Here is a 13,097-nt window from a genome sequence, read left to right on the forward strand (position 1 = left end):
TAATTGTAGCATGTCAAACTATACTATGAATCAAATGGCAACTATCATTCTGAAAGATTATTTTTACAGTTCAAAAGTACTGATGTAATGAATGTAAACTAAGGACCTAACTTGAAGAACTTACCCTGGGCCTCCAGACTCCTGTGTGAAGACTCTGACTTCCAACCACATCTTTGCTTGCTAATCTAGGACTGGTTGGTTCCTCTACTCTGCAGCTTTTGTGTAAAAACAACCCCTTTTTAATCTACCAGAGAGAAACAATAGAGGGAGTGTAAGCCTTTGCTACACTAGATCACCTCTGTTGTGTAAGAATTGGAAAGAATTAGAAAGTGTGTCATATAAGGACTCAGCTAGGGATTCACTCCCAAAAGAAACAAAGTGCTAGTATGTACAATTATATTAGTCAACCTATTCTACTGGGTGCTCAAAACATCTAAGCATCATAGCTAAAGCCAATTTACATACATGATGCCATTGGCAGTTCATGTCTTTCTGACGGACAGCACTGTAAACAAGGTAGAACTACATAGGAATTTAACTATAGTCTCTCTTACACCATAAGTTAGCTACAGCTAACATTCTACAAGTTCAGTGACTTGCAGGATGTTAGGAGATGCAGGGGTTTTGCCCTAGTTTGCTCAGAATTAAGAGAGACTCTACTACAAATTCATGCTCGTTTTTGGGGACGGATATTTGCTACTGAGCCAAAATTTGTGCCAGCATTGGAGAAACAACAAAGTGATTGGAGGAATTAATCTAAACCAATGGAAAGTGCTTTAAGTGTGACACGTATGTCCAGAGATGGGACCTGTGCTCACTGTGTCATAGAATGAAAATGTCACTTACCCAGTGTACATCTGTTCGTGGCATTAGTCGCTGCAGATTCACATGTTGAGCACAGTCCGCTGCCTGGTGTTGGGCTCGGAGTATTACAAGTTGTTTTTCTTCGAAGAAGTCTTTTTTGGTCACGGGACCGAAGGACTCCTCCCTCTTCGGCACCATTGCGCATGGGCGTCGACTCCATCTTAGATTGTTTTCCCCGCAGAGGGTGAGGCTGGAGTTGTTGGCTGTAAATAGTGCCCATGCAATGGAGTGAATACGTATGTACATAAAAAGTTTATAATAATTATTTACAAATGTACAAATGTTTAAGATTTAAGATTTACTTCTAAACGGCTACAGGCTTCCCGGGGAGGCGGGAGGGCACATGTGAATCTGCAGCGACTAATGCCACGAACAAATGTACACTGGGTAAGTGACATTTTCAGTTCGATGGCATATGTTGCTGCAGATACACATGTTGAGCATAGACTATAAAGCAGTTACCTCCCCTAAAAGCGGTGGTTTAGCCTGTAGGAGTTGAAGTAGTTTGGAATAATGTTCTTAGTACAGCTTGGCCCACTGTAGCTTGTTGTGCATTTAGTACATCTACACAGTAGTGTTTAGTAAATGTATGAGGCGTAGACCAGGTTGCAGCCTTACATATTTCGCTCATAGGAATGTTTCCTAGTAAGGCCATTGTAGCACCTTTCTTTCTGGTTGAGTGTGCCTTTGGTGTAATAGGCAATTCTGTTTTGGCTTTAAGATAGCATGTTTGAATACATCTGACTATCCATCTAGCAATGCCTTGTTTAGAGATTGGATTTCCTATGTGTGGTTTTTGAAAAGCTATGAACAGTTGTTTTGTTTTCCTGATTAACTTTGTTCTGTCAATGTAGTACATTAGTGCTCTTTTGATGTCTAATGTATGTAGTGCCCTTTCAGCCACGGAATCTGGCTGTGGGAAGAACACTGGTAATTCTACTGTTTGATTTAAATGGAATGGTGAGATTACTTTTGGTAGAAATTTTGGATTTGTTCTTAGAACTATTTTATTTTTGTGTATTTGAATAAATGGTTCTTGTATGGTAAATGCCTGTATTTCACTTACTCTTCTGAGGGATGTGATTGCAATGAGAAATGCGACTTTCCACGTTAAATATTGCATTTCACAGGAATGCTTGGGTTCAAAAGGTGGACCCATGAGTCTTGTTAAGACGATGTTAAGGTTCCATGAAGGAACTGGTGGTGTTCTTGGTGGTATAATTCTTTTTAGCCCTTCCATGAATGCTTTAATAACTGGTATTCTAAATAGAGACGATGAATGAGTAGTTTGTAGGTAAGCAGATATTGCTGCGAGGTGCATTTTTATAGATGAAAAAGCGAGGGTTGCTTTTTGCAAATGTAGTAAGTATCCCACTATGTCCTTTGTAGAGGCATGCAATGGTTGGATTTGATTGGTATGGCAGTAGCAAACAAATCTTTTCCACTTAGATGCATAGCAGTGTCTAGTGGAAGCTTTTCTAGCTTGTTTTATGACCTCCATACATTCTTGTGTGAGGTCTAAGTGTCCGAATTCTAGGATTTCAGGAGCCAAATTGCTAGATTCAATGATGCTGGGTTTGGATGCCTGATCTGTTGTTTGTGTTGTGTTAACAGATCTGGTCTGTTGGGTAGTTTGACATGCGGTACTAGTGAAAGGTCTAGTAGAGTTGTATACCAAGGTTGTCTTGCCCATGTGGGTGCTATCAGTATGAGTTTGAGTTGGTTTTGACTCAATTTGTTTACTAGATATGGAAGGAGAGGGAGAGGGGGAAAAGCGTATGCAAATATCCCTGACCAACTCATCCATAGAGCATTGCCTTGTGATTCGCGGTGTGGGTACCTGGATGCGAAGTTTTGGCATTTTGCGTTTTCTTTTGTTGCGAACAAATCTATCTGGGGTGTTCCCCAAATTTGAAAGTAATTATTCAGAACTTGGGGGTGACTTTCCCATTCGTGGACTTGTTGGTGATCTCGCGAAAGGTTGTCTGCTAGTTGGTTTTGGATCCCTGGAATAAATTGTGCTATTAGGCGAATGTGGTTGTGAATCGCCCACTGCCATATTTTTTGTGTTAGGAGACACAATTGTGTTGAGTGTGTTCCTCCTTGTTTGTTTAAATAATACATTGTTGTCATGTTGTCTGTTTTGACAAGAATGTATTTGTGTGTTATTATGGGTTGAAAGGCTTTTAACGCTAGAAATACTGCTAACAGTTCTAGGTAATTTATATGAAATTTTGTTTGGTGTACGTCCCATTGTCCTTGAATGCTGTGGTGATTGAGGTGTGCTCCCCACCCTGTCATGGAAGCATCTGTTGTTATAACGTATTGAGGCACTGGGTCCTGAAATGTCCGCCCTTTGTTTAAATTGTTGCTGTTCCACCATAGAAGCGAGAGGTATGTTTGGCGGTCTATCAACACCAGATCTAGAAGTTGACCCTGTGCTTGTGACCATTGTGATGCTAGGCACTGTTGTAAGGGTCGCATGTGTAGTCTTGCGTTTGGGACAATGGCTATGCATGATGACATCATGCCTAGAAGTTTTAGCACAAATTTTGCTTGTATCTTTTGGTTTGGAAACATAGCACTTATTACCTTGTGGAATGCTTGAACTCTTTGTGGACTTGGAGTGGCAATTCCTTTTGATGTGTTGATGGTTGCCCCTAGATATTGTTGTGTCTGACAAGGTTCGAGGTGTGACTTTGTATAGTTGATGGAGAAACACAGTTTGTGAAGGGTTTGTATGACATATGTGGTGTTGTTTGTGCACTTTCTTACTGTGTTGGTCTTGATTAGCCAATCGTCTAGGTAAGGAAACACATGTATTTGTTGTCTCCTGATATGTGCTGCTACTACTGCTAGACATTTTGTGAATACTCTTGGTGCAGTTGTTATTCCGAATGGCAACACCTTGAACTGGTAATGTATTCCTTTGAATACGAACCTTAGGTACTTTCTGTGAGAAGGATGTATCGGTATATGAAAGTACGCATCTTTTAGGTCTAATGTGGTCATGTAATCTTGCTGTTTGAGCAGTGGAATGATGTCTTGTAGTGTGACCATGTGAAAGTGGTCCGATATGATGTAGGTATTTAGTGTCCTGAGATCTAATATTGGTCTTAATGTTTTGTCTTTTTTTGGAATTAGAAAGTACAGGGAGTAAACTCCTGTGTTTTTTTGTTGTACTGGTACTAATTCTATTGCATCCTTTTGCAGTAGTGCTTGAACTTCTAGTCCTAGAGGTTCTAAATGTTGTAGTGACATTTTGCGTGTTTTGGGAGGGATGTTTGGTGGGAATTTGTGGAATTCTATGCAATAGCCATGTTGGATTATTGCTAGTACCCAATTGTCTGTTGTAATCTGCTGCCAAGATTGGTAGAATTGGCTTAGTCTTCCCCCCACTGGTGTTGAGTGAAGGGGTTGTGTGACTTGAAAGTCACTGTTTAGGTGGAGGTGTTTTTGGAGTTTGGAATTTTCCCCTACTCCTTGGGAATTGACCCCCTCTATATCCCCTGAAACCTCCCCTTTGGAATGAACCCTGATAGGGTGTGGTTCTTGTTTGTTGGCTGGTGGTGTCTGTGGGTTGGCCACGAAACCCCCCTCTAAATGGAGTTTTTCTAAAAGAGCCTCTGCTCTGCGGGGAGTAGAGTGCGCCCATGGCTTTGGCCGTGTCTGTGTCCTTTTTAAGTTTTTCAATGGCTGTGTCCACTTCAAGGCCAAAAAGTTGTTTTTCGTTGAAGGGCATATTAAGGACAGCCTGCTGGATTTCAGGTTTGAACCCTGAAGTGCGGAGCCATGCGTGTCTCCTTATGGTGACTGCAGTGTTGACTGTTCTTGCTGCAGTATCGGCTGCGTCCATTGAAGAGCGGATTTGATTGTTCGAGATCGTTTGTCCCTCTTCAACTATTTGCTGCGCCCTTTTTTGGTATTCCTGGGGAAGATGGTCTATGAGAAGTTGCATCTCATCCCAGTGTGCGCGGTCATATCGGGCTAGCAGCGCTTGAGAATTTGCGATGCGCCATTGGTTGGCTGCCTGTGATGCGACTCTTTTCCCTGCCGCATCAAATTTTCGGCTTTCTTTGTCCGGAGGTGGGGCGTCGCCAGATGTATGGGAATTTGCTCTTTTGCGAGCTGCCCCTACTACTACGGAGTCAGGTGGTAACTGCGAAGTAATAAACACTGGGTCTGTGGGTGGTGGTTTATATTTCTTATCCACCCTTGGGGTGATGGCTCTTGATTTTACGGGCTCTTCAAAAATTTGTTTTGCGTGCCGTAACATCCCTGGTAGCATTGGGAGACATTGATATTGGCTATGTGTAGCCGAGAGGGTGTTAAATAAAAAATCATCCTCTATAGGATCGGAATGCAGTTGGACATTGTGGAATTCTGCTGCCCTAGCCACCAGTTGCGAGTATGAGGTACTGTCCTCTGGCGGTGACGGCTTTGTGGGGTATGAATCGGGATCGTTGTCCGGCACTGGGGTGTCGTATAAGTCCCAGGCGTCTTGATCCTGATTATCTTGACTTATAGTAGTTTGCGCTGGTGAGTGCATTTGTGGCGGAGTTTGTGCCGGCGATGCCTGTTGTGGTGGAGAGGGCGGAGGCGTGACTTTTTTAACCACTTTGGCTTGTGGTTGTGCGTCATCCTTGAGAAATCCGATCCTTCTTTTTCTCATTATTGGGGGAAGGGTTGATATCTTCCCTGTGTCTTGTTGGATGTACAGTCTCTTTTGTGTGTAGTCTGATTCTACACTTTGGAGCTCTTGTCCAAATCTGTGCATCTGCCCACTTATTCCTTGTTCCTCTGTGTAGGAAGGAGGTGTGGAACTTTTCGGCGCCGAGCGAGAATCTTTTTTCGGCTTCGGTACCGACTGAATTTTTGTGGCTTTCGGCAGTGTGTCTCAGTGCCGATGTTTTTCGGTGCCGGCATCTTGTTTTTGCTTCTCGGAGCCGAGCTCCATGGCGGTCCCTCGACCGGAGTCGGGTGTCTTCGCTATGGGCGTGCCCTTTTTCGGCGCCTTCGATGGGTCGCCGGTTTTATGGGTCGAGCCATGGCCTGTTGGCAGTGGCGTCCCCTGGGCTTTTGTTTTTTCGATGGTCTTTATTTTCGACGTCTTACTCACTGTTTGTTGTTGTTGTTCGACGTCGGAGTCTCCGGATTCTGAGTCCGGAACCGAGAATGTTTCCTCTTCGTCGTCGAAACGTTGTTTTGTCGGCGTGGACGCCATTTGTAGACGCCTGGCTCTTCGGTCCCGGAGTGTTTTTCTGGACCGGAAGGCTCGACAGGCCTCACAGGTATCCTCCTTGTGCTCGGGGGACAAGCACAAGTTACAGACCAGGTGCTGATCTGTATAAGGATACTTACTGTGACATTTTGGGCAGAAACGGAACGGGGTCCGTTCCATCGGCTTCTGCGTCACACGCGGTCGGGCCGACCAGGCCCCGATGGGGGATCGAAGCTACCCCAAAGTCTTCCGATGATCGGTGTCGATGTACCTAACTATCCCGATACCGAACGGAACAATACCGACGCTTTCTTCCGAGATTCTGACTAACTTTCCGAACCGAAACACAGAGCGAAAAGGAAAACATCCGAACCCGACAGCGGAAAAAAATAATCTAAGATGGAGTCGACGCCCATGCGCAATGGAGCCGAAGAGGGAGGAGTCCTTCGGTCCCGTGACCAAAAAAGACTTCTTTGAAGAAAAACAACTTGTAATACTCCGAGCCCAACACCAGGCAGCGGACTGTGCTCAACATGTGTATCTGCAGCAACATATACCATCGAACATCAAGTTATACCTCACTGATGAGACCTAAATAGGTCCAAACTGATTTGGGGTTGCTTGAATTCCCACGAGGATGGGGACCAGGTCCGGCTTAACGCTTGGCTGCTGTAAGAGCAGGACCAATGCTAATTTTCATATGACTGATCTGTCTAGCATGGTGTGGTAGACAAGAAAATGGTGGACCGGAATGTGGCTCCAGTGTCTGGGATTAATTCAAGCATTCCACCCATCATCTTGTTATTTCACCCAACATTAAAAAAGGCATGCAAAGTACTTTTATTACCATATAGGTCTGAAGGTAACACAGGAATGGGTGCATAAAAAGTAAAATTTACATGCAGCATATAGTAAATTGTGGGATCTAGATCATGTCATATTGGCAGAGTATCAAGTTCCAGTTCTTGGATTACATTTTACAGATTTGTATATGGAAAGCCCAGAAAAGATGTCACATTGACAAGTGTGATCTTGCAAGCACAGGTGTGTGTGCTACATGCAAGTCTTCAAAAATGTGGTTGAACCTGGAACTTGGCACCATCAGCAGTAGCAAGCGTGGAGCAGTGATCAACAGCGCAGGAGGGTTATGAGGATAGTTAACATAGGACCTAATCTATGTAATAAAATGTCTACTGGAAAACATAGTAGAATTGGTAAAGCACGACTGCAGACTATCAGCTCTGAATATCGGGTTAGTAACACAATCTAAAATTTAGCTGCAGCAGTAACTGATAACAAGCAGATGACAGAACCCCTTGTTATCAAACATAAGCTGTGGTTCGTGTAAATATGAAAGTGTATTTCTATAGCACAAATCTAGCCAAGAGGCAGCAGAGCACTATATCGGGCTAAAAACCAGCATAATGTCAACTAGTGATATTATAGGTATCTGGTTTATTGACTGTTAATGATGCATTGTGATGCAGTGTTCTTTAAAGAGGTGCGTCTTCAATCCTTTCCTACTTTCTTTACTTTAAAAATTCTTAGGCTCCAGTCTGATGGTGTTCTGAGTGCAGGCATACTGAGATCTACCGGATTTAGTGAGCTTCTCTGAAGGAATTAGAAGTATATATCTATGCCTGGTTGTATGATTTAGAGTTCTGACAACCATGTTTAAAGGTCAGATTGTTCTTTCATTTCAAAGGGTCCCTCGGTCACCAGTTTGCCACTCCTGGCAATGAAAAACTTAATACAATTTAATGTGAATAACATAACCTCTTGCATTTGCGCATTACATTTTTATCACAACTCAGTAGGATCTAAACAGAAACATAACTATCAGAAGAATCCTCAATAATTGATCAATTTTATACTCCATGGTCAAGGAAGTAGTACAACAGACGGGTCTCGCTCTGGCATATGGAAGGAACAGTTATCGGAACATGCAGAGTTGACCACAAGATTGGGCCCATAAAAGTTAACTAAGGTGAAACTGGAGCCTAAATAGCTAATAAAAACTTTCCCACTGCCTCCTGCCAGTGATGAAGTCTAGCCGCTTCTTTCCGTCTCCCAAATGCTAACTGTGCATACTTAGGTACACCTGAGCATAAATCGGCGGTTCCCTTTGATGAATAGGTGCTCCCTATCTATACATTCATCTGTGTTAGTGTTTATAGCACGATGCAGGCAATGCTACAAATAGCAGCGCTACCCACAAAACGACTTGTATACTCCTCCTATTCTTAATTGGGGACTCGTGTTCTACATGTGACTACTAATTACTTTTGATTCATTAAATGCACCTTCACAAAAATTGTCCCCGATCAGCTAACTTTCTCCTTTGGAACTGCATATTATATACCTGTATATTATATACAGTACATTAATGTTTGTTACACCATACGCTGAATGTTTTTTGGCACTTGATAGGTATTATTAGGGAATGGTGGTCCTCATTTTATCCACCTAAAATGATGAAAGGCGAGGATTCGAGGGTTGCTATAAAATCCATGGTTTCCTGAGTTCCTAGCACATGCCAATGAGATAAAACTACAGAAGGATGATTGTTCAGTGCTTTATTTACAGTTATGTGCTCAAGTCGGACTGTGGCGGGAAAGAAGTGGGAATTCAGTTATTCGCCTTTTACATGGGGAGGCAGCTCGGGGCGTCAATGGTCCAGGCTGAAATGTGTGCAGAACCTACAGGACACCTGTTCCAATCCCGGGAAGGTATTACGCAGGCATTGCCATGTAAAACCTAAGCCTCTGAGTAGATGAGTAAAATGGCAAGATATGTCATGTCTCTGGTGTGCTCTATTTAATGCTCATTATCATTATTCTGTTATGAAATACCATACGTCAACTGACCAGCATAAACTCATAGGAGGGGCAGATAAAATTGGCGTTGGCATGCCCCTGAGAAGCAAATTGCCTGCTCACAATAATTAATGGGCCAGCTACAACAGGCACACATGGCCTTTGCAATATTTTAAAAAATAGGGTATTTTGTAGCTCCAGAGAGCAGCTCAGGGCACACTTTACAGAAGAAATTGTGTTGCATCAGGAGCACATCAAGACGCCTCTAACCGGTCGAACTAGACTTGCATAATACTTTAGGAGAAACTTTTTCTGCTGGATGGCAATCCATAAGTAAACTGTATTTAAAACTCGGTGACAGGATTAAAAATTGTTACACTTATTACCGCACACTGAAAACGCCCATCGTTGTGCAATCACTGCTGGCTTCTTAGTTACCACCCAGAATAAAGGGTGCATATATTTAAGGTTTTCCAGACAACTATTATTCTGGTGGGAGAGTAAACCTGAACGTTCATTTGGAACGAATTATCATTTGGTGCACATCAACATAAGGACGAGATTTTAAGTGTAAATACAAAACCTCGATAACTTTCCTAGATCTTAACGATTGCAAAGTTACTGAAAGCGCCAATCACCGCTCCCACCCATCGTGGTCCCGTCCTGACCTACACAGGAGACAAGAGGACAACAGCGGAGCAGAGGGAAGAGGAACTACCTACAGCAAGTACTTTTAATGCAGGTGGAAAATACCAGCTTGGGAATCTTAGTCTGACTTCTGCAAAACGGGTGGGTACATGTGCTACTCTGTTTTCACATTCATAGAAATGTGTTGTGGCTTAAAATATCATCCGTGGTTTTCCTTAGGGTTGGAAGGAGTAGCGTGGAATTCTATAAAAAAAAGTCATAAATTATTTTAATTAAAATCTAAGTAGGTTTTGCCGAAGAAAATACTGCAAATGTTTGTAATTTTCTCAAGCTATCACTTTTAGTGCATTGCTCACCACCACTTGTGCTCACAGAGCTCCTCCCTTCACCACTGCGTATTAATTGTCGGAGAGTGATTTTTCCTATAAACATGGGAATTTTACCAGACACCCAATTACGCAGCCAAAACGACGATTTCACCTTTCCCCACCTCTTTTTCAAGAATCAGGTTTTTGTTTACCCCATAACCTTCCCCATAGACTAATTTCAAATATTTTCTGTGTTGATGTTTTACCCAGTAGGAGGCTGGGCCTGTGGATAAAAACAGCGAGCACGTACCCTGCACGTCACAACCTGGAAAACCCACTTACCTGGCATAGCTTTCCGCTTAACATGAGGGTCATCACCTGTCAGCAGGGCTGCCACAGGCTCAACGAGGAACTACAGACTTTTTTCAACAGGACTTCTGTACCCAGGGAGGAGGAGTCTATGGCGGAAATAGACATGTATGTTGGGTGACAGTCAAAGTATTTATCAGAAGGATAGTAACCCATTTAATAAGCCATTACAGAAGGCATTCTGCACAGGAGAGGTTTCTGAGATTGCTCCGCGCTACTTCTAAGCTTCCAAATGTATGGGTGGGCTCGTTGGCAGTGAAAACGGGGAGTGGCTAACAGGGTTTGTGCAGAGTGGTTGAAAAGAAAACGCGCCTCTGTGGAGGAGATCTGACATATTTGGTTTGAGATGTATTAGGTCAGCATACTTCGGTTCTTACCTCATGTGTATATTTGTATCTTAAAAATCAAGCTCTAACAAGCAGTCTGGGGAGGACATGTGGGTGTGGGGAGGGCTTGTTCAGTATGAGGGATTCTTTTAATGCTTAGTAAGAAAATTATGATCCTAAAAGTCTTCATTCAAGAGCATTGGGTCTGGTCAGGAAAAAGACTGTGCTCCATGGTGTGAGGCCTTCATACATTGAGTGAGGCTCTGGGCATCTGCTGGATACGCTTTCTAATGAACAGCCACCATTTTTAGAAATTAGGAGATGCATTATCACAGGCTTTCCTTATTTTATATGCCAAACGATGAGCTTCCACTGTGAACACTGAAGATGTAAAGAATTTATGGATTACTAACATCCCAAAGTCAAACCACATTTCAAAAGGTGCCCTTGGTCACAAAATATCTTTAATAGGATGCCATGTTTTATACATTCGGAATCGTTATGTAATAATCTGGTTTTGTTATTATCAAACAGTCGTACTAAAATATTAATGCTGTAGCCAGGCTTTCTCATCGGGCGATATGAAGATTGTCAAGTTTGAGTCAGCTGCAGCCAGTTGTGTGATATGGGGAGGGAAGGGAAGAGGCGGGCAAGGTGAAAAATGCATCTATAACTATCTATCTATATATATATATATATATATATATATATATATATATATATATATATATATATATATATGGAAAATGTCACTTACCCAGTGTACATCTGTTCGTGGCATGAGACGCTGCAGATTCACATGCTTTGCACATCCCGCCATCTAGTGTTGGGCTCGGAGTGTTACAAGTTGTTTTTCTTCGAAGAAGTCTTTCGAGTCAAGAGATCGAGGGACTCCTCCCCTTTCGGCTCCATTGCGCATGAGCATCGACTCCATCTTAGATTGTTTCTCCCGCAGAGGGTGAGGTAGGAGTTGTGTATTATAGTAATAGTGCCCATGCAATGGAGTAAACATGTATGTACATAATGTATTTTAAAGTGATATATTTACAAATTTACAAATGTTGAAGATCAACTTCAAAACGGCTACAGGCTCCCGGGGAGGCGGGTGGGCGCATGTGAATCTGCAGCGTCTCATGCCACGAACAGATGTACACTGGGTAAGTGACATTTTCTGTTCGATGGCATGTGTAGCTGCAGATACACATGCTTTGCATAGACTAGTAAGCAGTTATCTCCCCAAAAGCGGTGGTTCAGCCTGTAGGAGTTGAAGTTGTTTGAAACAAAGTTCGTAGTACTGCTTGTCCTACTGTGGCTTGTTGTGCTGTTAACACATCCACGCAGTAGTGCTTGGTAAACGTATGAGGCGTAGACCATGTGGCTGCCTTACATATTTCAGTCATTGGAATGTTTCCTAGAAAGGCCATGGTAGCACCTTTCTTTCTAGTTGAGTGTGCCCTCGCTGTAATAGGCAGTTCTCTTTTTGCTTTGAGATAACAAGTTTGAATGCATTTAACTATCCATCTAGCAATGCCTTGTTTGGAAATTGGGTTTCCTGTATGAGGTTTTTGGAAAGCAACAAATAATTGTTTTGTTTTCCGAATTTGTTTTGTTCTGTCAATGTAGTACATTACCGCTCTTTTGATGTCTAATGTATGCAGTGCTCTCTCAGCTACATAATCTGGCTGTGGGAAGAACACTGGTAGTTCTACTGTTTGATTCAAGTGGAACGGTGATATGACTTTTGGTAAAATGTTTGGATTTGTCCGTAGAACTACTTTATGCTTGTGTATTTGAATAAATGGTTCTTGTATGGTAAATGCTTGGATTTCACTGACTCTTCTTAGAGATGTGATGGCAATTAGAAATGCAACTTTCCATGTTAAATATTGCATTTCACATGAGTGCATGGGCTCAAAAGGTGGTCCCATGAGTCGTATTAAGACAATGTTGAGGTTCCATGAAGGAACTGGTGGTGTCCTTGGTGGTATAATTCTTTTTAGGCCTTCCATAAAGGCCTTTATGACTGGTATTTTAAACAGTGAAGATAAGTGGGTAATTTGCAGGTAAGCTGAAATTGTGGTAAGATGTATCTTAATGGATGAAAAAGCTAGTTTTGACTTTTGCAAATGTAGCAAGTAGCTTACGATATCTTTAGCAGATGCGTGTAAGGGTTGAATTTTATTATTATGGCAATAATAAACAAACCTTTTCCACTTATTTGCATAGCAATGTCTAGTGGTTGGTTTTCTAGGTTGTTTTATGACTTCCATACATTCTTGTGTAAGGTCTAAATGTCCGAACTCTAAGACTTCAGGATCCAAATTGCTAGATTCAGCTATGCTGGATTGGGGTGTCTGATCTGCTGATTGTGTTGAGTTAACAGATCTGGTCTGTTTGGTAGTTTGATATGAGGCACTACTGAGAGGTCTAGTAGTGTTGTGTACCAAGGTTGTCTTGCCCAAGTTGGTGCTATGAGTATGAGTTTGAGTTTGTTTTGACTCAACTTGTTTACTAGATATGGAAGGAGTGGGAGAGGGGGAAAAGC

General features: G+C 42.4%; 2 protein-coding genes across 8 annotated transcripts in view; one reads left to right on the forward strand and one right to left on the reverse strand.

Annotated features, from left to right (window-relative positions):
* TAF1D (TATA-box binding protein associated factor, RNA polymerase I subunit D) overlaps window positions 1–13,097 on the reverse strand; it is a 164,244-nt gene that overhangs the window by 71,582 nt on the left and 79,565 nt on the right. For 2 of the 7 annotated variants that reach the window (XM_069226915.1, XM_069226916.1), the window contains one exon: window positions 10,200–10,315. The exons of 4 other annotated variants lie outside the window; for them this stretch is intronic. The gene's annotated coding sequence lies outside the window, so the exon portion shown is untranslated. Of the gene's footprint in view, window positions 1–846; window positions 1,068–10,199; window positions 10,316–13,097 lie in introns of all 7 variants that reach the window. One more of the 7 variants, XM_069226917.1, reaches the window with a different exon arrangement.
* Window positions 9,371–13,097, forward strand: part of LOC138286545 (ester hydrolase C11orf54 homolog) — a 40,556-nt gene continuing 36,829 nt past the window's right edge. Inside the window, exon 1 of the mRNA XM_069226923.1 lies at window positions 9,371–9,690. The gene's annotated coding sequence lies outside the window, so the exon portion shown is untranslated. The remainder of the gene's footprint in view (window positions 9,691–13,097) is intronic.

Source organism: Pleurodeles waltl, chromosome 3_2 (genome assembly GCF_031143425.1).
Source record: "Pleurodeles waltl isolate 20211129_DDA chromosome 3_2, aPleWal1.hap1.20221129, whole genome shotgun sequence".
Taxonomy (NCBI): domain Eukaryota; kingdom Metazoa; phylum Chordata; class Amphibia; order Caudata; family Salamandridae; genus Pleurodeles; species Pleurodeles waltl.